General features: G+C 37.3%; 1 pseudogene; it reads left to right on the top strand.

Moving 5' to 3' along the window:
* Nucleotides 1-6,513: 6,513 nt before the first annotated feature.
* Nucleotides 6,514-21,839, top strand: LOC121257878 (annotated as a pseudogene).
* Nucleotides 21,840-22,503: the final 664 nt, after the last annotated feature.

Raw genomic sequence — 22,503 nt, 5'->3', positions numbered from 1 at the left:
CCAACTTGCATCTAAGAGGTAATTGGAGGAGGGAAAATTTGCAGTGACCTGAGGGGCAGCAGTATAGGCTTGATTGAACCTATAAACACATGTAAGGGCCGAATGGTCAAGGCGGTTGCACACCTGACAAATTAAGCAAGGGTCAGTAGAACGAAGAACCAGTGCCGGTATTACCTAAAAAACCTCGATGACGATTGGGACTATAGTGGGCTCCACCACCACGTCCTCAAGAGAAATTTCGGCCACCCCCTCATTGATAAGAGCCTCTACCATGCTGATTGGAGGCTGACTTTGCTGTGAAGTGTGCGGAAGCTTATGTGGTGGAGAAACTGGAGTTAGAATGGTGAATCAAACATACTTCATGGGCCAGCAAATGCCCAAGCAATTCTTCAGGAGCAATAGGTTCGAGTCTAGTAGTAACAGATGACACAAGAGCATCATAATCATACCCAAGGCCAGCAAGAAAGTAAGGCACGAACTCAGCAGGTGGTAATGGGCGTCCAACAACTGCCATTGTATCGACTAAAGTCTTAGCTCGGTGATAATAAGCAGAAATTGAGTCAGCCCCCTTCTTGAGTGAGGCAAGCTGCAATTGAGTTTAAACTATACAAGCCTGCGAGACTGAGGATGCGTTTGGATGTTGAGTTGAATTGAGATTTTTAGAAATAGTAATGAGTTGAGATGGTGGAATGAGTTTTGTGAGGTCCACCTAAGATGAGTTTAAATGTGTTTGAATATTAAGATGAGTTTAAATGTATTTATGGAAAGTTGAAAAAAATTGTGGGTCCCGCATGTAAAGAGGTTGTAGGTCCCACTTGTAAAGAGGTTTTGAGTTGAGATGAGTTTAGCAATTTGAGAGTTGGGTGTTTATATGTTAGACTCAGCTTAAAATAAGACTAAATTGAGTTGATCTCAGTTGAGTCTAACAACCGAATGGGGCTTGAAGTATAAGTGGACTCGAGAGAAACCCAAACAGCACGAGCGGACTAACAACCAACTACCTGAGCAATAAGAGACTCCGAGAGAGAAGAAATTAGAGCAGACATTACTAGCTGGTCTTGCTGAATCCATGAATCATACTCTGGATTCGGGGTGGAGTTGTCAAGCTGCTACTTCGGTGCTGGACAAGAACCGTCTATGTATTTATAAAGATGCTGGCCACGGAGATATGGAACGAGCTAGACCTTCCATAGCAAGTAGTTATCTAGTGTGAGCTTTACCGAAATAATATGAGAGAAATTTGGGAGAGGCAAGGTGCGAGAAGAGGTAGAAGAGGAAGAGGAAGAAGAAGAATTCGGTGAGGCAGCCATAGTGGATGTTAGTCCTTTAGGTGCTCTGATACTATAAAGAATATTCTACTCCTATTCTACAGCCAATATAATGCTCCTATTCTACAACCAATAGAACTATAGTTTGTTATAAGAGATGGTTGGAGCAGATTCGTCTAGTAGCTTCTAGAGGCTTGTGGTTGTTTGCACATTCATCTTGCTCACTCATTATGAAGGCTGTGAGCTTTCTCTTGTGGTCTCATTTCTCATTCCAGATGCTGCATGCTGATCATCTATAGTTTGTCTAATTCTTATTTTTGTATCCACTCATTAATTTACTAATGAAGAATAATTAATAGGAGATTAATCATGATTCAGGATCTACATTTAGATCCCATGCTGGAACGTACAACTAGCAACTATTTGAGGAATTGGAAGCTAATTAATATTTAACTTTACAGTAGTACGTACTAGCTATTTGATCAGGTTTATTAATTAGCAATAGTACTATTACTGCCTGCAATTCTCCTTTGTTTCAAAATACATACCCTAATTCCTTTTATATCCACATTTCCTTTTAGTACACAGAGCAACAAAGCTGAATAAAAAAGAAAAGTTGTAAAGAATCACGTAATGATCATGATCATCTGAATATTGGACATATAGATATATGGACCAGATCAAGCATGCGTGGACCTAAAACTATATCGAAATATCTATACATATATACACATAGCTCATTTCATTGTGATCTTTCTATTGCAAGTTAAAGAATTGAAGACTTTATATATTCAATTGTCTTAAATAAATATGCTGAATACAGTGACCTATTTAAAGAAGAAAGGAGCACTGCACAAGTGATGCACACCAACAAACAGGTGGTGGTGCTTCTAGACCCAGCGTAGGATTGTTACAACAGAAAATATTCCTTTGTAAAATTCTCAACAAATCAAAACAGAATTACAAAGAAGATATTCTAGAGGATTCGGTTGACAAGGATAATTGAAGATCTTGTTGTGATGTTGAGTTGGAGTCTTGTGCAGAGAAGACCTTGCGTGGAGCTGACTTGGAGGCAATGGCAATTGTAGTGCTTTCACCCTCCATCGAGTCCAACAAGGGCACCTTGTGAGACTCGTTCTAAGCTGGAGAAACCTAGAGGATGCTAAAGCTTTATTAAGTACATCCACAAGCTGATCACGAGAGGAGATGAATGCAACTTTGAGTGTTTTGGTAGAGACCCAATTATGGACAAAATGGAAGTCTATTTCCATATGCTTGGTTTAGGTTTGCAGAGAGATAAATGGCGTCAAGGTTATCACACCAAAGAGTTGGAGGCATGGATGAGAAGATACCCAGATCTTTGAGGAGAGATTGGACCCATAGGAGCTCAGCAGTGGTGTTGACAAGGGTTTTGTATTCAACTTCAGTGCTGGAACGAGCTACAGTTTTCTGCTTCTTGGAACTCCAAGATGGGATGTTTGATCCAAGAAAAATACAGAAACCGCTAGTGGAGCGTCGATCATCGGGGCATCCCACCCAATCGGAGTCCGAAAAAGCATGCAAGGAATAATTTGAGCATGGCCGAATGTGAAGACCAAAATTGGCAATGTGCTTGAGGTACCTCAAAATTCGTTTTACAGCTTGCCAATGAGAAAGCTTGGGTGCATGCATAAACTGAGCCATAACACAGCAAAGGCGACATCAAGACGAGTAAGAGACAAATACTAGAGACTCCCAACAGTGCTTCTATAAAGAGTGAGGTTAGTAAAGGCAGGGCCATCAGTGAGTGATAAGTGCACAGAGGTGGACATTGGCGAAGTGATGGGTTTAGCAAGGTCCATGTTAGTGCGCTTGAGAAGGTCACATATATACTTAGTTTGTGACAAGTGGAGTCCAGTAAAGAGTGAATTAATTTCAAGACCAAGGAAGAATCGAAGTGGTCCAAGGTCTTTGACAGGGAATGCTAAATTGAGAGAATGAAGAACAGAGGAGATAACATCTGAATGTGACCCAGTGAGAATTATGTCATCTACGTAAATAAGAAAATATAATGTGACAGAAGCATGCTTGTAAATAAACAAAGAAGGGTCGGCATTAGAACGTGAAAAACCAAGCTCAAGGAGACGGGCACTTAGCTTTGAGAACATGTCCTAGGGGCTTGTTTAAGGCCGTAGATGGCCTTATTCAGTCGGCACACGAGTAGGAAAGTCCTGATTGATAAAACTCACTAGTTGGCTCATGTACACTTGCTCGTGGAGGTCTCCGTGCAGAAAAGCATTGTGAATATCAAGCTGCCGAAGATCCCACCCTTCAGTAATAGCGATGGAGAGAATGGTTCGGATAATTGTTGGTTTGACCACCGGGCTGAAAGTTTCAGAGTAGTCGACTCTGGCTTGTTGGTGGTAGCCTTTGGCTACCAAGTGTGCTTTGCGACGCTCAACTGAACCATCTGCTAGTCTTTTAGTCCTGAAAACCCATCGACATCCAACAAGATTAATAGTATTAGAGGGGGGAACAAGGGACCATGTGTTGGTTTCGAAGGTTTTTTAAGGGAAGTCTCTTCTGCCATTATTTTAGACGTTAGTCTTGGAGAAGCTCTGATACTATAAAGAATTGAAGACTTTGTATATTCAATTGTCTTAAAGAAATACGTTGAATACAGTGACCTATTTAAAAAAGAAATGAGCACTGCACAAGTGATGCACACTGACAAACAGGTGGTATGCGTTGGTGCTTCTAGACCCAACGTAGGATTGTTATAACAGAAAATATTCTTTTGTACAATTCTCAACAAATCAAAACAAAATTACAGAGAGGATATTCTAAAGGATTCGGTTGACAAGGATAATTGAAGATCTTGTTGTGATGTTGAGTTGGAGTCTTGCACAGAGGAGACCTTGCGTGGAGCTGACTTGGAGGCAGTGGCAATTGTAGTGCTTTCACGAGTCACCACTAATCTGAGATGAAGAGCGGAAAATTTTCCCTTGCTCTTTGCTAGCTGCATGGTATTGTCAAGTCAGAGAAGCAGTGCATTTTCCATTTTGTAACCTTGTAATTAAAGGCGCTAGCTATAACTACTTCTGATCAACTAAAGAATCTGGGGGACCCTTTAAATTTTGTTCTCATAATTAAGATCAAGCAGTGTAAGGGAAATGAACATGAGGACTCAAAAGAGTACTGTAAACGTGATGTTATAGCCCTCCAACCCTATTTAAATATAAGCTAGATCGAAACGACGCCTTTCATGCAGAGATGGCTAGGTGGGGGGGGTCGGTGCCTTTTTATAGGTGAGGAAAGATGGATGAGATCACGACCAAAAGGAAGGGCAAGGACATACTTTGTAGGAGGGAAAGCGAGAACTGTAGCTAAGCAGGATATGAAACGCGCCGTTTGACAGGACAGAGTCGTGTCCGTACGTGGCAAGCATCGCCAGAAAGAGTCCAGCCTAGTTAGCCCCACTCTCCATCCGGCCAAGAGAGACATGCACCGACAAAACATATCTCATTGAGAGGTTAACTCCGAGAGACCAGACACTCCCCTTAGGAGACGTATCCCGGCGGGGTGACGGCTTCTTCACGAAAGGCAATCCATCTTCTATAAATAATCCATGTTAAATATTAATACATATAGAGATATTTCTTCTATATCTCAGTACGTACATTCCTAGTTCTGTTTTCGGCATCAATGGAGCATCCCCACTGAGATCACAGGGTGTATTTTCTCTGCTCGCGCAAGTGGAACAACCGAAGTCAGAATTAAAGATGATGAGAACTCCTTGATTAATTTTGCAGAAGTTAATGAAATCATAGAAAGAAACTTTTTACCCCTTTTCCCCTGTTTCTTTCCCTTTTAAAATATCTCTGTTGTGTTTATTTAAAGGCCAGGACAGCCACCACAGAGCCATTTAAAATGAAGAGGGGCAATGGTTTATGCAGACAATATTAACTCATCTTCTCCCATTTTTGTTTTCTGTTTCTCTCAATATTAAATATCCATTTTTAAATTATAATTAACGGAAATGGATTAGTTTTAATTACTTAGAAGTAGTTTAGTTAAAGGTTGTCATTAGCTCTGTATTTTGTATGAAATGAATACGTGCAATGGTTTATACAGACAGTAACTGAGTACTAAAGTTCTTCATGAACAAACTAGCTAATTAACAAAACTGATTGCTAATGACAGCTACTGACTAAATCAATTAGCATTTAGCTCTAACTAACTAATAATTAGAACTAACTTTTTTCTGTTAATGCTAATGCTCTCTTCCTTTGACTATTACCAAACACTATATTAATAGATATATATATATATATATATGTATAGGGGCAATCAAAAATAGCTAACATTATTATGTGTTATATATTGTGGGTTCGTGATTAATACCCTGTAATCGTAACTGAGTTTTACATTTTAAAATGATTTTACTTTGTAGATAAAATGGCATCATTTTGATCTTCAAAACAACGTCTTTTTGTATTTATAGTCTTCTTTAAAATGAATTTTTGACAAATTCGAATATCCAATTACAACACGGATAATAAAATAAGTGGATTTTGACAATCGAATATCCTTCCAGATTCTCATTGGGTTAAACTTAGATTGGTATTCGGACTGCATTATAAACCCAAATGCGGGTTCGGGTATAGTTGGTTAGCCAAGTGATTTAATTATATTTGAATATTGAATTGGATTGAGTTGCGATAATAAAATATTATTATAATATTATTATTATTTTAAAATTTAAAAAAATTAAATTATTTATTATATTTTACATTAAAATTTAAAAAAATTATAATAATGAGTTGAGATGTATTTGGTAACCAAACGTACTTTACACTCTTAATTTATTGATGTAAAAGTGTTTTAATTCTTGTTTTCTTTTTTCCTCTTTCTTTATGTCTTTCATAATTATATTATTTTTTCCTCTTTCTTTATGATACGAAGGATTTATAGATAAACTAATGTTTAACACATTTTATTATTGGTTAAAATATCTTGTAAATTTATATATATCATTGATAATGCTATTAAAACGTAAAACATAATTGATACCCGGCTCCATCCGGTGATTCCAGTTGAGGACAAAAGCAACCGTCTTCGTCATGAAGATTTCAATTGATGACGTGGCATCGTACGGCACAAAACAAAACAAACAAACCATCGTTGGAGTGAGAGAGAGAGCGCTAAATTCTCTGGCAATATTAAAAATATTTTTAAACAAATTTCAAACAACCGAAAGGAGAGAGAGAGAGAGGCGCAGGTTACGGCGCACGTTAACGATCCTCATAGCTCTGCTAATTCGCGTTGAAAAGCATGTACATTGACAGAATCCACGACGTTGATGACCTCAGCGACACCGTAATCTCCCCGGATCGGAGCGCTGGATTCCACATTTTCTTTTTTGAACTCGGATAGCCTAATTTGTTCGAAAACGGTTAACATTCGTCTAATTTATCTGAAAATTCTCAAAGTGTAGGTTAGCTCAATCACCATTGCGTAAATCCGCGCTTATCTGGGTTTCAAATGGTGTTTTCATGTCGGAAATGCGCGAAAATCCGAGAGTTTAAAGACTTCGATTGTGTTTTATGGGTTTTTAGGGTTACTTTGGCATTCTGGAAAGCGTCTTGGGCTGTTTTGGAGCTCGGAATATTGTAGAAGCTCTGCATTTGTGGTTTGGTTTGTGGTTGTTGTGGGACTTCTAAGCCTTTAGGCATAGTTCACTGGCTGCGATATCCGGTTTCGAGACCAATTTTCGGTTATTTGGTAGATAAGATATTTGTCTTCTTTTTCACAATCTTAGCACAGAATATGATTACCTCGTTCAGTGTAGTGCGCTCGTACATGGGACGACGTCGCAAAGCGACTTATCGTGTTCGAAATATTTGGGACTGTTGTTGAAATGGGCATTAGGTCTGTAACTCGGCAGCACCTGGAATTGCAACTTGAATGACTGATACACAGAGAGGTGGTCTCACCGAGAAGGACATCGAGCAGGTTTATTAATTCGCTTTCTTGGGCTTTGATCTTATGCTTCGGTGTAATGATGATTCATGAAAAGAAATTTTATGATAAGTATACGAGTAGTTCAGCTGCAGTCTGTAGTTTGATATCACAACTCGTGTGCGGTAAACTTAAAAAAGTGATTACAGTTGGTAGTTTGATATCACAACGCTTGTGTGTGGTACACTTAAAGAAAATGATTACTCTGTGTGGTCTGTCTACGCTCATTCTGGAGATATCAACTTGTTGCACGTAGAATGTGAAACTGTCTTATTTGAGGCATTCAATGATAACCTCTGTTTTCCTTTTTACTTTTGGGAAAGAATAAACATCAATCAGTCGGTTATTGAGTAGTTTTGCATCCTTCGCTGCGTTATTTTGATTTATTAATTATCCTTTTGATGGTATACATGTTTAAGCTGTTGTCTTGTGGGAAGTGAAGTGGATGATAAATGTTACTATCTTTTTTTTTTTCATAAATGTTACTATCTAAATAGGATGTTCAACAATGAAGTAGTCGTTTCCCTTCTTACATTTTGTTCTTGTTGTCAAAGGATTATGCTCTTGTATGAAAGCACTAAGAGCTCCCGTAGTGACTTTTATTTTATGTTTTAAATACAGGCCATTGCAGCACTTAAAAAAGGGGCACGCCTACTAAAGTATGGACGCAGGGGGAAGCCAAAATTCTGCCCATTTCAGCTTTCTGATGTAAGTTTTGTTGGCATTGTTCCATTTCCTGAAAACATCTGCATTTGTAAGTACTGCACCCAACAAGAGGGGATCCCAAAACCTCAATATGGGTTTAGTATATGAACTGAGTTAAAGAATTCTATGTAAATGAACATTGAGAAAATTTCATTAAAACAGAATAAGTTTAGAGGTTTATATATTTTTTTCTTTCCTGAGGAATATAATGGTTTAGTTACCCAATAGTTACCCAAGAAAGAACAAAACTTCAAGCACAAATTTCTTATCTTGTCTTTTGTATGAATAAAATTAAAATATACTGACTAAAGTAGAGCCTCCACTTCATGTGAGACATCCATGTCTAACAATTTCAAACCAGATAACCAATGTAGCAGGAATTTGATAACGGTTTCTTGGGAAAACTTCATTTTTTTATGCTGATGGCAGGAAGTCTAAAATCTGACAAACACCTCCGATTGAATTTCTCAATTTTACCGTTCAATCCTGTCCAATTTCTTTGTGAAGTTGAAAAGGAAATTTCACACATTAAAGACTCTGTATTCTTGGCTGTGAGCCAATACTGAGTTTTGCTTAGACCTAGCAAAAGGTGTAGGTCAATCCCATAGAATGGATAAATAATACTAAGACCCTCTCTCGGATAATTCAAATTACCAGTTGAGGGTTTCATCATGACTAAGCAAGCCTGAAGTTTTGCTGCTAGAAATCCAAATATGATGTCACTCATCTCTTGTTTATGGTTTGAGCTCAGCAGGTTATAGATCTCCATCATTCAGACATCCAATTTTAGGTCCTTAATATACTCGATTTTCCTATATGGAACATAAGTAATGAATGAAAAAGCTTCATTTCCTTGCATTTGCTCAGGTGATTGGTGTTTTTTCAGGATGAATCTATATTGATGTGGTACTCTGGAAAAGAAGAGAAACAACTTAAACTAAGTCATGTTTCAAGGATTATTCCTGGACAGCGTACTGTTAGTTTGTATAATCCCTAGATCTTCGATCAATATTCCCACAAATTATGCATAAGTTCAAAAGAATGTTCTAGTTGAAGTTTATATTTGACAATTAAATTTATAAAGGCTTAGTTAGAATCCTTGTATTTGTATTTCGTTGCTCTTTTTCTTTATTTACATTACATAGTCATTCTGTTTGATCATTTGATTATCCTTAGTTCTAAAACTCTAGATAAATATAATAATGGATTTCTCTTTCAGGCAATCTTTCAGCGGTATCCTCAACCTGAGAAGGAATACCAATCATTTTCACTTATATGCAATGATAGGTCCTTGGATTTGGTGAGTGAGTTTCCATGGTCTCTTTTTTCTTATCGGAGCTTGGTTAACTGAAGTATGGCAGTGAAACATGGAAATCATTAAATCAAGTTTGCTTCAATGCTGATGTTTTGTAATGAACTTAGTTGCTCATAGTTCACCTGTCAATTTGTAAATAATAATAACAATAGTACTAATAAGAACAACAATGATAACGGATAATTAAAAAGAAAATCCAGGATGTAACCTGTCAATTTGATTCACCCATTACCATTTGATGGACAGATTTGTAAAGACAAGGACGAAGCTGAAGTATGGTTTGTTGGTTTTAAGGCATTGATTACTCGAGGGAACTACCAAAAACGGAGAAGCGATTCAAGATGTGACAGTGTATCATCAGATAGTCCACATGCTCGTACAGAAAGAAATTCTCCATCTATTGCACCATTTGTCAGTATCACTTACTTTTTGTGTCTTCAGTTTTTATAGAGTTCTGATAACCAATTAAACATCGACATTTTTTTTTGCTTGGGTCATTCTATTTGTTTAATTGCAACAGGATTCAGGAGATAATGAAGGGGTTCCTTCTGAGAATTTTCCACAAACTACATTGGGAAAGGCATTCGGTGACATAATATCATTTACTGCAGCCATTAAGGAATACTATCGACATGAATCATTTGCTAAATCCACATTTTTATTGGCATCTGTAGACAACTCAAATGGTCAAAACTCAGTAGCACAGACATCTCGAGCTAGTTTATCTAGTGTTGTGAGCTCATCGAGCCATGGATCTGGTTATAATGATTTAGGTGCCTCGGGTGATGTTTTCATTTGGGGAGAAGGTGTTGCTAATGGAATGCGTGGCGGTGGAGTGCATAGAGTTGGGAGTTCATATAGTTGCATGATGGATGCCCTTCTCCCCAAGGCATTGGAATCAAAAGTAGTTCTAGATGTTCATAATATTGCTTGTGGTGGTAGACATGCTGTGCTAGTCACAAAACAAGGGGAGATCTTTAGCTGGGGAGAGGAGTCAGGGGGCAGGCTTGGGCATGGTTTAGAAGCAGATGTTTCCCACCCAAAGCTCATTGATGCTCTTAATGGCGTGAACATTGAATTTGTAGCTTGTGAGGAGTATCACACTTGTGCTGTCACAATTTCAGGGGAACTTTATACATGGGGTGATGGTACTTGCAACTCTGGTCTGCTTGGGCTTGGGAGTGAAGTTAGTCATTGGATTCCTAAAAAAGTAAGTGGTCTCGTGGATGATATACATGTATCACATATCGCTTGTGGACCTTGGCATACAGCTTTTGTGACATTAGCTGGCCAGTTGTTTACATTTGGAGATGGATCTTTTGGTTCCCTAGGCCATGGAGATCAAAGTAGCACAAGTATTCCCCGGGAAGTGGAAACTTTGAAAGAACAACGAAGTACTAAGGTTGCTTGTGGTGTTTGGCACACTGCTGCGGTTGTTGAACTGAAGAATAAGTCATCCGTTTCTGAATGTTCTTGTCACTCTTCATTTGGAAAGCTGTTCACCTGGGGGAATGGAGATAAAGGTCGACTTGGACATGGTGACGTAGAACCTAGACTACTTCCTGAGTGTGTAACTGCATTAGCTAATGAAAGTATCAGTCAAGTAGCCTGTGGTCATAATCTCACAGTTGTTCTGACAACCTCAGGACAAGTATTCACAATGGGTAGTACTGCATATGGACAGCTGGGAAGTCCAGTAGCTGATGGAAAAGCTCCCAGTCGCATAGAAGGTAAAATTGCTGATAGTTTTATTGATGAGATTGCATGTGGTTCATATCATGTTGCAGTTCTGACTTCTGAAACAGAGGTTTATACTTGGGGAAAAGGATCAAATGGACAATTAGGCCACGATGACTATGATCATAGAAATACACCTACACTTGTCCATTATTTAAAGGATAAGCAAGTAAAGAGTGTAGTGTGTGGTTCAAACTTTACAGCTGTTGTATGTCTTCATAAATGGGTATCTCGTGCTGACCATTCTGTATGCTCTGGTTGTCATAATGCTTTTGGCTTCAGAAGAAAACGTTACAACTGTTACAATTGTGGGTTAGTCTTTTGCAAAGCATGCAATAGTAAGAAATCTTTGAAAGCTTCTTTAGCTCCTAATATGAACAAGCTATATCGAGTGTGTGATGTTTGTTATACAAAACTGAAGGCCATGGAATCTAGTTTTCCTCAGCAAACTCCTAAAGCCAAAAGTGCAAATGTCTCTTAGATATAATGAAATGGACGATAAAGAGAGTCATGGTCCTAAACTACTGTCAACACTCCCTAGAAGGTCATCTTTTGGCTCAGGCATTCAATGGGAAAGTAAGCATTCAAAGCCCAACATGAAAGTGGAATTGCATGATAACCGTGTCTTCCCCACTCTGAATGGAAAACTTCTGTTCGGTGGTGTGTGCTCTTTAAAATCACGTTCTCTTGTTGGAACTTCAAAGGGAGTGTTATCAGTTTCCCTCCCTGACTCTAGAGAAGCCGGCACAACTTCTCAATCAACATCTCCTGTTTCAGAAAACTCAAGCCCAGCTAGGTTTTCTGAATAAATTATTGGCTATCCCAAAAATAGAAATGATATTTTAAGTCAAGAAATCATCTTAAGGGCCTAGGTAAGCCTATTGAAACCCTTTGGTGACTATAATTTATTTTCCTGTCTCATGCATGCATATATTTACAACCCTTTTTTATTACTTTAAATGTGATAAATGAGTTCCTCCATGCCCCATCCAAATAGTTTATTTATGACTGCAAATATTTGGTAAAGCTTCCTCTTGTTTAATCCAAATATGGAGATAATTAGAAGTTATATCCTCAAAATTTACAAAGTTACAAACATGTTATCACAGGCAATTATTAAAGCCTCTTGTTTCTGAAATAGTTTTTTAGTGACAAATTAATATAGTCAAAGAACAAGTTATGAAATCTTATCTGATTACTAAATTTACTTTTTTATTAGTAGTGGATATATGTTACTTTGATGGACTTCTACATCACGAGTCCACTATAGGACTCTTACCTTGCCTATTTTTGGAGACCATTTGGTTAAAGTAGTATGAATTGGTTGGGCTCTTTCCCTATATGGAGATCCATATACCATCAATGCGTGTTTTGGTTTTATAGCTACAAAACCATGCCATCTCTTGTTAAAGCTTCAGGTTTTTCAATGAAAAATAAGGTGTTGCATGGTGTATTTTTAGGAGAAGACCAAAATATATATCTTAAAATGTAGTCACAAATTGATATGACCATGTACTATTAACGATGTACAAGCAAAACCCGTGACATGTGTACACACACAAGTATGAAGATGAAGTATGTGACACGTGAACTTCACAAGTTGAAGTTCCAAGTGGCACATGGAGTTCTGGAATTTCTTAATTACCATGTAAGAGCCCATTTGGTTTTGAGTTTGAGAGCTTGAAAGGAATTTTGAGCTTAATACCTGCATGCCACATCTGAAACAAGGAAAGAAATAAGGTGGTACAAATTGGATAAGAATAAATGGGTTTCATAATGTTTTATTGTTTACTTATTTTAATATAATTTAAAATGTATATAAGTTCAATCTGCATTTATTATACAGGGCCTCTAATGGCCTGTTTTCCAGGAGTTTTGTTGTATCAAATTTGTAAATCACTATTTAATTGATAGGACTTTTAGTTGTTTACTTTATAATTATTGAAGTGAGGGTAACATACTAAACAACAATTGAATGAACTTAATAGGTGGAAGATCTTACGAGCAAATCCCAACACCTTAAAGCTGAACTTGATAGAACAATAAAACAGTTGAAAGAGGTCACTGCCATTGCAGTAAATGAAGCTGAAAAATGCAAATTTGCGAATGATGTTGTTGAGTCTCTTACTGCTCAGGTAAGATCTTTCTAATAGTTTTGTGCTTATTTCTTTTTTTAGTATTACCTACAAGTTTGATTTTCAATTGCTCTGTTATGGGATTTGAAAGACTGTCTCTGTGATTTTCGACATATGAATTCAATGATAAATTTAAGTAGGTTTGATTTTTGAACTTCCAATCTACGAGTGGCGAAGCTTTGATTGGGCTTTGATTGGCTTGGTGAGGCAGCATACTTCCATAATTCATCTCACAGCATAGCGATCGTATTGTAAATATATTCTGTTCCTTCATAAGCTAATTGAAGGATCCTAATTGTCATATGTCACGTTGCATAGATATTGATCGGATGACGGTTTTGTGAACTGGTAAAGCGCAAGGATCATGCTTGCATAATTTACCTATGGTGATAATTTCTATAGGACACTTCAAGGGATCCTAGGCCTCCTTAATTTGGTTTAATTCGAGGAAAACCACAACTCCAAATGAACACAAGGTTGAAGATAATACTTATGGGATAATATTCATTCTTGGCCTCAAGCTATTAAATAGTCGAACAACCTCTACAACAATAGCACATCTCTCAATTAAGGAAAGAAAAATATACGTGAATAATTTAGGCCAGAGTTATTGCAAAGGAAAGACAACAAATCAGAAGAAATCAAATAAGGCAGCTGGCCGAATTCCTTTCTCCTAGTCTCCATGTGTGTCCAAATTCGTTGAGTCCCTAACAGCTCCTCCTTCCATAAAAATTTCCTTGTCCTCAAGGGAAAAATATGGGAATCGTGCCTTGAAATCGACTAGAATTTTCTATGTGGCATCCGAAGGTGATAAGTTCTGCCAGTGAACAATAATTTCGGCAACCCCCTTGACATTTCTAGTTTCCAAAATTGCTTGAGGTAATGGATGTGGGGTAGCATAGGAGAAACAATACCTTGATCTCCAATCATTTTTTTAAGGAGTGAAACATGGAAAACAGGAAGGAGTTTGGACTCTGAATGAAGTTCCAACTTAAAAGCAGCCTCCCCAATTCTGGATAGAATTTTATAGGGGCCGAAAAACTTGGGGCTGAGCTTGAGATTCTTCCATTGGGCTAGAGATAATTGGCGATATGGACGCAGCTTGAGATACATGAATTCACCAACTTGGAAATTTTTCTCCGTATGCTTTGCATCATAAAATATTTTCATCCTTCCTTGCGCCACCTTCAAATTATTTTTTGCTTCTCTAATAACCACATCTCTCTCAAGAAGGAATTTCTCAATTGATTCCACACATGTAATGCCATGGACATAGGCGAGTAGAGTGGGGGGCTCCGGCCATAAACAATCTCGAAGGGGATTTTTTTTGTAGATGAATGAATGCTAGTATCATAGAAATATTCCACCCATGGAAGCCAAACCGCCCACTCCTTGGGCTTATTGCCTATGTCCATGGCACTACACGTGTGGAATCAATTGAAAATTTTCATCTTGAGAGAGATGTGGTTATTAAAGAAGCAAAAATTAATTTGAAGGTGACGCAAGGAAGGATGAAAATATTTTATGACACGAAGCATAAGGAGAAAAATTTCCAAGTTGGTGAATTCGTGTATCTCAAGCTGCGTCCATATCGCCAATTATCTCTAGCCCAATGGAAAAATCTCAAGCTCAGCCCCAAGTTTTCGGCCCCTATAAAATTCTATCCAAAATTAGGAAGGTTCCTTATAAGTTGGAACTTCCTTCAGAGTCCAAACTCCATCCAGTTTTCCATGTTTCACTCCTAACAAAAGGGTTGGAGATCAAGATATTGTTTCTCCCACGCTGCCTTCCATAACCGAAGAGTCCACCCTACATCCATCACCTCAAGCAATTTTAGAAACTAGAAATGTCAAGGGGTTGCCGAAATTCTTATTCACTGGCAGAACTTATCACCTTCAGATGCCACATGGGAAAATCTAGCTGATTTCAAGGCACGATTCCCATATTTTTTCCTTGAGGACAAGTAAATTTTTAAGGAATGAGGAGCTGTTAGGGACTCAACGAACTTGGAGACTAGGAGAAAGGATCTAGAGAATTCGGCCAGCTGCCTTATTTGATTTTTGTTGTCTTTCCTTTTCAATAACTATGGCCTAAATTATTCACGTATATTTTGCTTTCCTTAATTGAGAGATGTGCTATTGTTGTAAAGGTTGTTCGGCTATTTAATAGCTTAAGGCCAAGAATGAATATTATCTCATCAGTATTATCTTCAACCTTATGTTGATTTAGAGTTGTGGTTTTTCTCGAACTAAACCAAATTAAGGAGGCCTAGGATCCCTCAAAGTACCCTATAGAAATTCTGACCACAAGGAAATTGCGCAAGAACGATCCTTGCACTTTACCAGTTCACAAACCCATCACCCGATCAACATCTACACAACGTGACATTTTGGTATTAGAGTAGGGACCACGTCATGGGTTCAAGTCACAGAGAGGGCAACCTATAAACTGGATTAAAATGTCTTGGTACTTTGTATGGGCATAGTGTTGAGTCATTGAATACTAATAGATGAGTGAAGCTGCCAAAAAGAAAAGGGTTAGCACCGGGTCAATGTCGATAGAGTGGGCTGCCGTGGACGTTGGATTCGGAAGTGTGGTGGAATGTTATGATCCTGAGGGTTAAAGGTTTAACCCAATTAGTATCCAACAGTTCTAGGATTTTTGCATCAATAGTTGGGTCTTTAACATCATACTACCAACACAAAACAAAGTTGAGGTGCATGGTCTGGATGACTAGGTTCCTTGCTTGTGTTAGGATTAAGTTGAATTCCACCAGTGTCATATATGTGGAATATACTTAGTTTGTGTGACTCTAGCCAGCATGTGGTGAGTACAAAATCTTGGCAAGATTACCTTATGGTCAAGTAAACTCATTTGACATACATGTTTCCATTGTAACTCGTGGAATGTTTAAACAAATATCAGATCATGTTTAGAATCAATGTGGAAGAGCAGATTGGTCGTCATTAATTTAAAAGAAATATTTTAGCCACAAAAAGATCTCACAAAATTAAATCCACAAACTGATGTGACTTGATGTGGTACGTTAGATTGTAAGGCTACTTTTATTGTAAAGTAGATCTAACATATCAAAGCTATGTCAATTTGTGGGTTTACTTTTGTAGAATCTCTTTGTAGATGTAACATTTCTCTTAATTTAATCTAATTGTTTTGACTCAAGGTACAGCATATGATGTTGTGGGCATGTGTAAAGAAGTTGGTGACATTGATTTAGTTAGTTGATGTATCAGTGTAAAGATGAACCTACATAAATTTGCATGCAGTAGATGGGGAGATTCTCCATCAAATCCCCAGTTCAAGCGTGAGTCCTCATCACTTCATATGCCTTATGTTATATATGACTTATTTAAACATATATAGTCATACTTATGACATATATTCTTGTCTACATTTACAAAAAGGGTGTTGAATACCAGTTGTAACATGAAATCTTAAAGTGATTGATTACAAATTAATATCATTTAGTGAATTCTCTTGATAACATGAAACTAAGGTAGACAAAATCACAAACATGGTCATTAGATTTACGTATAAATGAGGTTGAGGTCCAGTAGTTCTTGAAAATATGGCTCTTGAAGTAGCATTGATGTTAATTAAGACCAATTAAAACGAGATTTGAAGTTAGATTGCACTTTTTTGGTCATTAATTAAGAATTTTATGGATGATAGAAGTAGGCATAGCCCAATTACAAGGGACATATACAAGAGCAACACCTATGCATAATTGTCTAGGGATACAAGACAGTCATGAATATTTGTGCCCTTAAAACTATTACAATCAATTTTAAAGATTTAAGTTTCAGTATTTATTTTCAAGACTAAATGACTGGTGGTGTACACTAAGCACTAAAATGATTAGGGGCTGGATAATAACAGTAATACTGCTTTGAAGATCCCAGCAGTTTGGCCAAACCACTAAACACAAAATGATTAGGAGCTGGATAATAACAATAATATTGCCATGGTTCAAAGAACCATCATTATGGGAAAAATCCTTCTCACACTAAACACAAATGATTAGGGGCTGGATAATAACAGTAATACTGCTTTGAAGAGCCTAGCAGTTTGGCAAAAACCCTTCTCACACTAATAACAATAATATTGCTATGGTTCAAAGAGCCCAACATAATGGCAGAAACCCTTCACAACCACTAATTGACAGATTTGAAATATGTAGTGGCAAGGCATGGAATTTATGTTAGTAACCCCTTAAATTATGCTATAAAATTTGTGCCTATCTTGAGAGTGAGAAGTTTGGCTCAATTTAATAACGCATTATTCCTTAAAAAAAAAATTAATAACGCGCTATTCAGGAAGTAGTTTTGGTGTTACTCTACGGAGAGGGAAGCTTTATGGAGACATGTTGTGAAAACAAAATATGATAGCGTGAGTAGAAGATGGTGTTATAAGGAGGTAGTGGGTCCTTATGGAGTTGGCGTTTGGGGGGTGATGCAAAGATACAATTTTGGCATGACCTATGGTGTGGGGATCAACCACTAAAGAGCTCTTTTACAAAGTTATTAAGTATTGCATGTAGTAAGGAGGCATGGTAGGGAATAATATGAAGTTTTCAATGGAACTATTAAATGGAATTTATTTTTTGATTAAATCTGCTTAGGATCGAAAGGTAATCTATAACTGTATTGTTTGAACTACTGTACTCCCTCAGATTGAGACAAGGTGGTGAAGATAGTATTGTGTAAATCCCTTCTAAGAGAAGGAAGCCTGAAGTTAGGTGGTATTATCAAACATTATCTACTTCATATAATTCCCATTTTTCATGGAAGAATATTTCAAAAGTCAATGTGCCTTTGAGAGTAAGTTTCTTTGTGTGGACAGTGGCCCTGGAAAACGTATTATAACCTAAAGAGAAATGTCATAGTCATCTATTGGTGTTTCAAGGAGCGAGGAATCCATGGATCACCTTTTTCTCCATTGGGTAAGTGACAGGAGCATTGTGAATGTAATTTTAAGCCTTTTTGGCGTAGAATGGGTTATGTCTAGAAGGATAATAGAGATGTTAGACTATTGGAGAGGTCAATTGGGAAATCAATCAGTGGTAGCCACTTGGAGGATGGTTATTTTATATTTAGTGTGGAGCATATGGAGAGAGTGGAATGCAAGATGCTTTGAAGAACACAAGATATCGAAGGAAGGGCTAAAGAATATGTTGGTCAAATCGCTTTATATGTTGATAGAGGCGTGTATTACCTCTCATTTTTTCTAATATTTCTAATCGTTTAGATTCTTGATCTTCTTTTAATCATTAGACGGTTTATTTTGGTATACACATCCGTGTAATATGGTGGTGCCCCCCATACGTTTTTAACGAAATAAAAGGTTTATCATTTTGCTCTTTCTCATTCTTGCTCGCTTATTTTATTGGATACCACTATAGTTGCAACTACACCATTAACTAGTTGATGGTCTGATGATGTGGATGTTTTAATTGTCTAATAGTTGAAGGAAGTGGCTGAAAGACGGATGGAAGAATTTTTTACTTGTGTTAATTCTGGCTCTATTATTGCTGGAAACACCTCCAATATTCTAAACCAGCTCTCCAATGTGCACCATGATGCAAACAGAGCCACTCCAGAGAGCAATTCAAATGGCAACTTGACAAACCAAACATTTCCTACTGCAAGCAAGCCAGCTACTGAAAGAAAAGATTGGGTGTTACATGATCAACCAGGGGTCTACATAACTTTGTCCTCCTCAGGCGATGGTACTGAACTGAAACGCGTTCGCTTCAGGTATCTATACTTGCCATCTTTGTGTATTAAATTTGGTAGGATCGTATATGAGGTACTCGACAAAAATTTAAAGCATATATTCTATGAGATTATATGACTCCATAGTAAGTATTTTTACAACTCGAAGAGAGGTTTAGGCCATGCTTTTGTTCTTGTACTGACTTCATGAATCATATTGTTAATTGGGATTCAAACAATGTACTTTAACTATATCAATATTGGAGTGGATCTACAATACCCCTCCTCATGACTGCAGATCATATCAGGTCATATAGATATCCTTTCAACACAACATAGGTGAACCAAAGGATCTCGGAGACCCACCAAAGTGAAGCTGAAGCCGTAATAGGCTATGTCTCCACAGTGGGCTTCATTTTACCAAATATGATGAGAACGTAATTTCCCAACCATTTATGCGCTGGAGAGACCATTTCCATTTGTGCCGAAGCAATTTATAAAGCGGAGGCTGAAACCGGTGAAATTGAAGGGCATTACTTGAATGCTACTGCAGAAACATGCAAAGAAATGATCAAAAGGGATGTTATTCATGTTCATGCAAGTTTCAGCAATACCATTATGATTGTAACAAATGTACAAGGTCGGGTAATTTCTTGGGCCTCTGCTGGTACTTGTTGGTGCCTGGACTGTGAGGGCTCTCAGCCACATGGATAGTTTTTATTATCCTGGCATCGAGCTGTTTTTCTGCAGGACCTTCCCACAGCATCGTCACTGTAGTAGAATTTAACCACCAAGTTCTAGAACCAGCGGTCTTAGAATAAGAAAAAAGTAGGTTTATTCACTTGAATCAAAATTCCAATACAAACTCAAAGAGGGATTGATGTTTTGTTTGTAACTCATTATTCAAAGAACTATTCAGAGTTCCTAGAGCTCTAAAGATAGGCCTGTGGGGTGCATTGCAGAATTGTATAAAAGACTTGAATGTGTCTCCCTAACACCAATTGCTTTTAGATAGATTGGCCAGCTCATAATTCGACAGGTGGTATGAAAGCTAGAGGTTGTTGGTTCGAATCACAAAGTGTTATCATGAGAGAGGGATTGTTGGTGTGTGTCTACAATATTGCCTTTTGCGATTGCTTTAAAACCCATTTTTCATAAATAGCATGCAATGCCCTCCCTTTGTCATTGCACCCACAGGGCCACAAATCCCTTTTAAGTCCAACCTGACTAATGTCATTGTAGCCTCCAATGTGAGAGACATTGTTGCCCTGGTGCAACCACTAGTATGCACTCTCTCTCACTCTCTCTCTCTCTCTCTCTCTCTCTCTCTCTCTGGCAATCACTTGCCCACCATGCCATTGAAACCCTCAGCACCTTGCACCTTTACCATTACTTTCGTGATGTGCTTCATGTTCTTAATCTTTTTCTTCCTTCTCTAGCTTCCTTGAATTCCCATATGTATCAAACTCCATCAATCATCCCAGTTTGTCATAGACCAAGTCCGGACTAGAACCATTTACGATCAGGTGGGATGCTCGAGTGGGTTGTGCCTAGCTCATGGGGAAGCAAAAGGGGCAGGTCCCAGTTTAATAAAATGGGTCTTCTTTGCAAGAATTTGGTGATGTCTACACTTGAATCTCTTGATTTGAAAATGGGTCATAGAATGTCTTGATGAAAGGGTGGACTACATTTCTAAGAATTTGGACAATTTTTTCCTGATACCTAGATAATTTGTCAGTGTTCTTTTAGATTAAGTCATTTGTGGACAATTTTTTTTTCCTTATTAGTCTCATTGACATGTTGAATTTAAAATATTTAGAAAACTAGTTAATTGTATTTGGTGCTAAATTGCATTAACTTATTTACTTTTTTGCACTGTGAAACAAACAAGGAAAAGAGTTTTTAGTATCATTTCCATGGCTCCAATAGGAATTAATATGGAATTCAACTCATGGTAGTTTCCTCGACCTAGTACTTCTGTTGCTGCAGAACAGGAATTCATGAATATAATGTAAAGTGAAATATATGAATATTTTTTCTCTGAGTGATAAAGTCTATGAATATATACTCCTAAATTCAATATTACCCTTTTTATATAAAATACCTACCCAGAAATATCTATAGTTCTTGCTTTCACAAATAGAATCATTTTAGTTGCTATTGCAGATAAATCAATCAAAAAAAGTTAAAATATAGGCCGAATCACTTTGAAGGGAAAAATATTGATGATGACAAAATTTTTTTTTTTTTTTTTTTGTTCTACAACTATCAAATGGATCTCTTGATTGAATTCTCCAAACACTCCCATGCATACTTATTTCTTGTGAGACCTATAGGCTGTAGCAATGGTTAAAGGCCTTAACTCTATATGCATATATTCATCCCCACGCATCTCTTTTCTGGGCAAATTTTTGTATGATATCATTAAAAAATCCTATACAAAACTCAATAAATATAATGCTTTTAGCACAGCACACACATGTAGTATTTTTTTACTTTCTTCTTTTGAACTTGTGATTGAATTTGCTGAAGTCTATTTGCTTTTCTACAGCCGAAAACATTTCACAGCAGAACAAACTGAGAAGTGGTGGGCTGAAAACGGGGCCAGAGTATGTGAGCAAGTCAATGCTCGTAGTTCAGAGTAAAAAGCAGTAGGCAATATAGCATTCTCTGGAAGAAAATCAAGCATCAAGCACCATACATAATACATTATCTTACTTATCAAAAAAAGAAAGAAGATAAAGCATTATACAACTGTTTTCCATGACCCTCTTCAGTGGAGTTTCATCAAGGAACCTGGGTCAGAACCAGGTAGAGTAATGAGACATTAGGAAATTCGGAACGTAGAAAAGAAAGTTTTACAAGAGATAGAACAAACAGAAAAATGAAAATGTATATTGGGAATTCAGAATCTGGAGTTCTCATCAATCCTGGGGCCCTTAACCCTCCAGTTAAGGAATGTAGCATTCTATTGTATAATTTTTGTGCCCAAAAACTACACCAATCAAAAAGGAAGGTTCCATTCTATTACAAGTTGGTCTCGTGTTTTTATTCCAGGCTGGCCCGTTTGGATAATGAAATGAGATGATATGGTTTTAAATGAAAGTTGAATAACATATTGTTAGAATATTATTATTATTATAGGATTTGAAAAAGTTAAATTGTTTATTACATTTTGTGTAAAAATTTAGAAAAATTGTAATAATGAGATGAGATAAAACCGTTTCTGTATCCGAACAGGGTCTTAGCTGCCATTTCCTGTTATATTTCTGCTCTTTAACCTGAGTGATATGAATCCGTAAAAATGAAATCTCTTGAAACCACAATCAATTTGAAAACTCACCCAAGAAAGCCAAAATCAAGTCAATAGATAGAGAATCTAAACCCAATGAGAACTCGTTTCAAGAACCTAGATTATATTAAAATCTAGACTTGTTGAAGAACTTGTCTCAAAAACTCAGATTACAATGAGGAACGTCACAAAGGTTGCGATTTATCTTTGATAAGTTCAAAAGTTCAATAAAGAACAAGAGGAATAAAAATCAACTCTCAATGAAAGAAATTCATCAAATTTCATAAATTTCTTAACATGAGGCTATAAAAAGTATTTA

The sequence above is a fragment of the Juglans microcarpa x Juglans regia genome, chromosome 3S (genome assembly GCF_004785595.1).
Source record: "Juglans microcarpa x Juglans regia isolate MS1-56 chromosome 3S, Jm3101_v1.0, whole genome shotgun sequence".
Lineage (NCBI taxonomy): Eukaryota > Viridiplantae > Streptophyta > Magnoliopsida > Fagales > Juglandaceae > Juglans > Juglans microcarpa x Juglans regia.
Note: the sequence above shows the minus strand (reverse complement) of the source record. Positions and strands in the feature narration are given on the sequence as shown.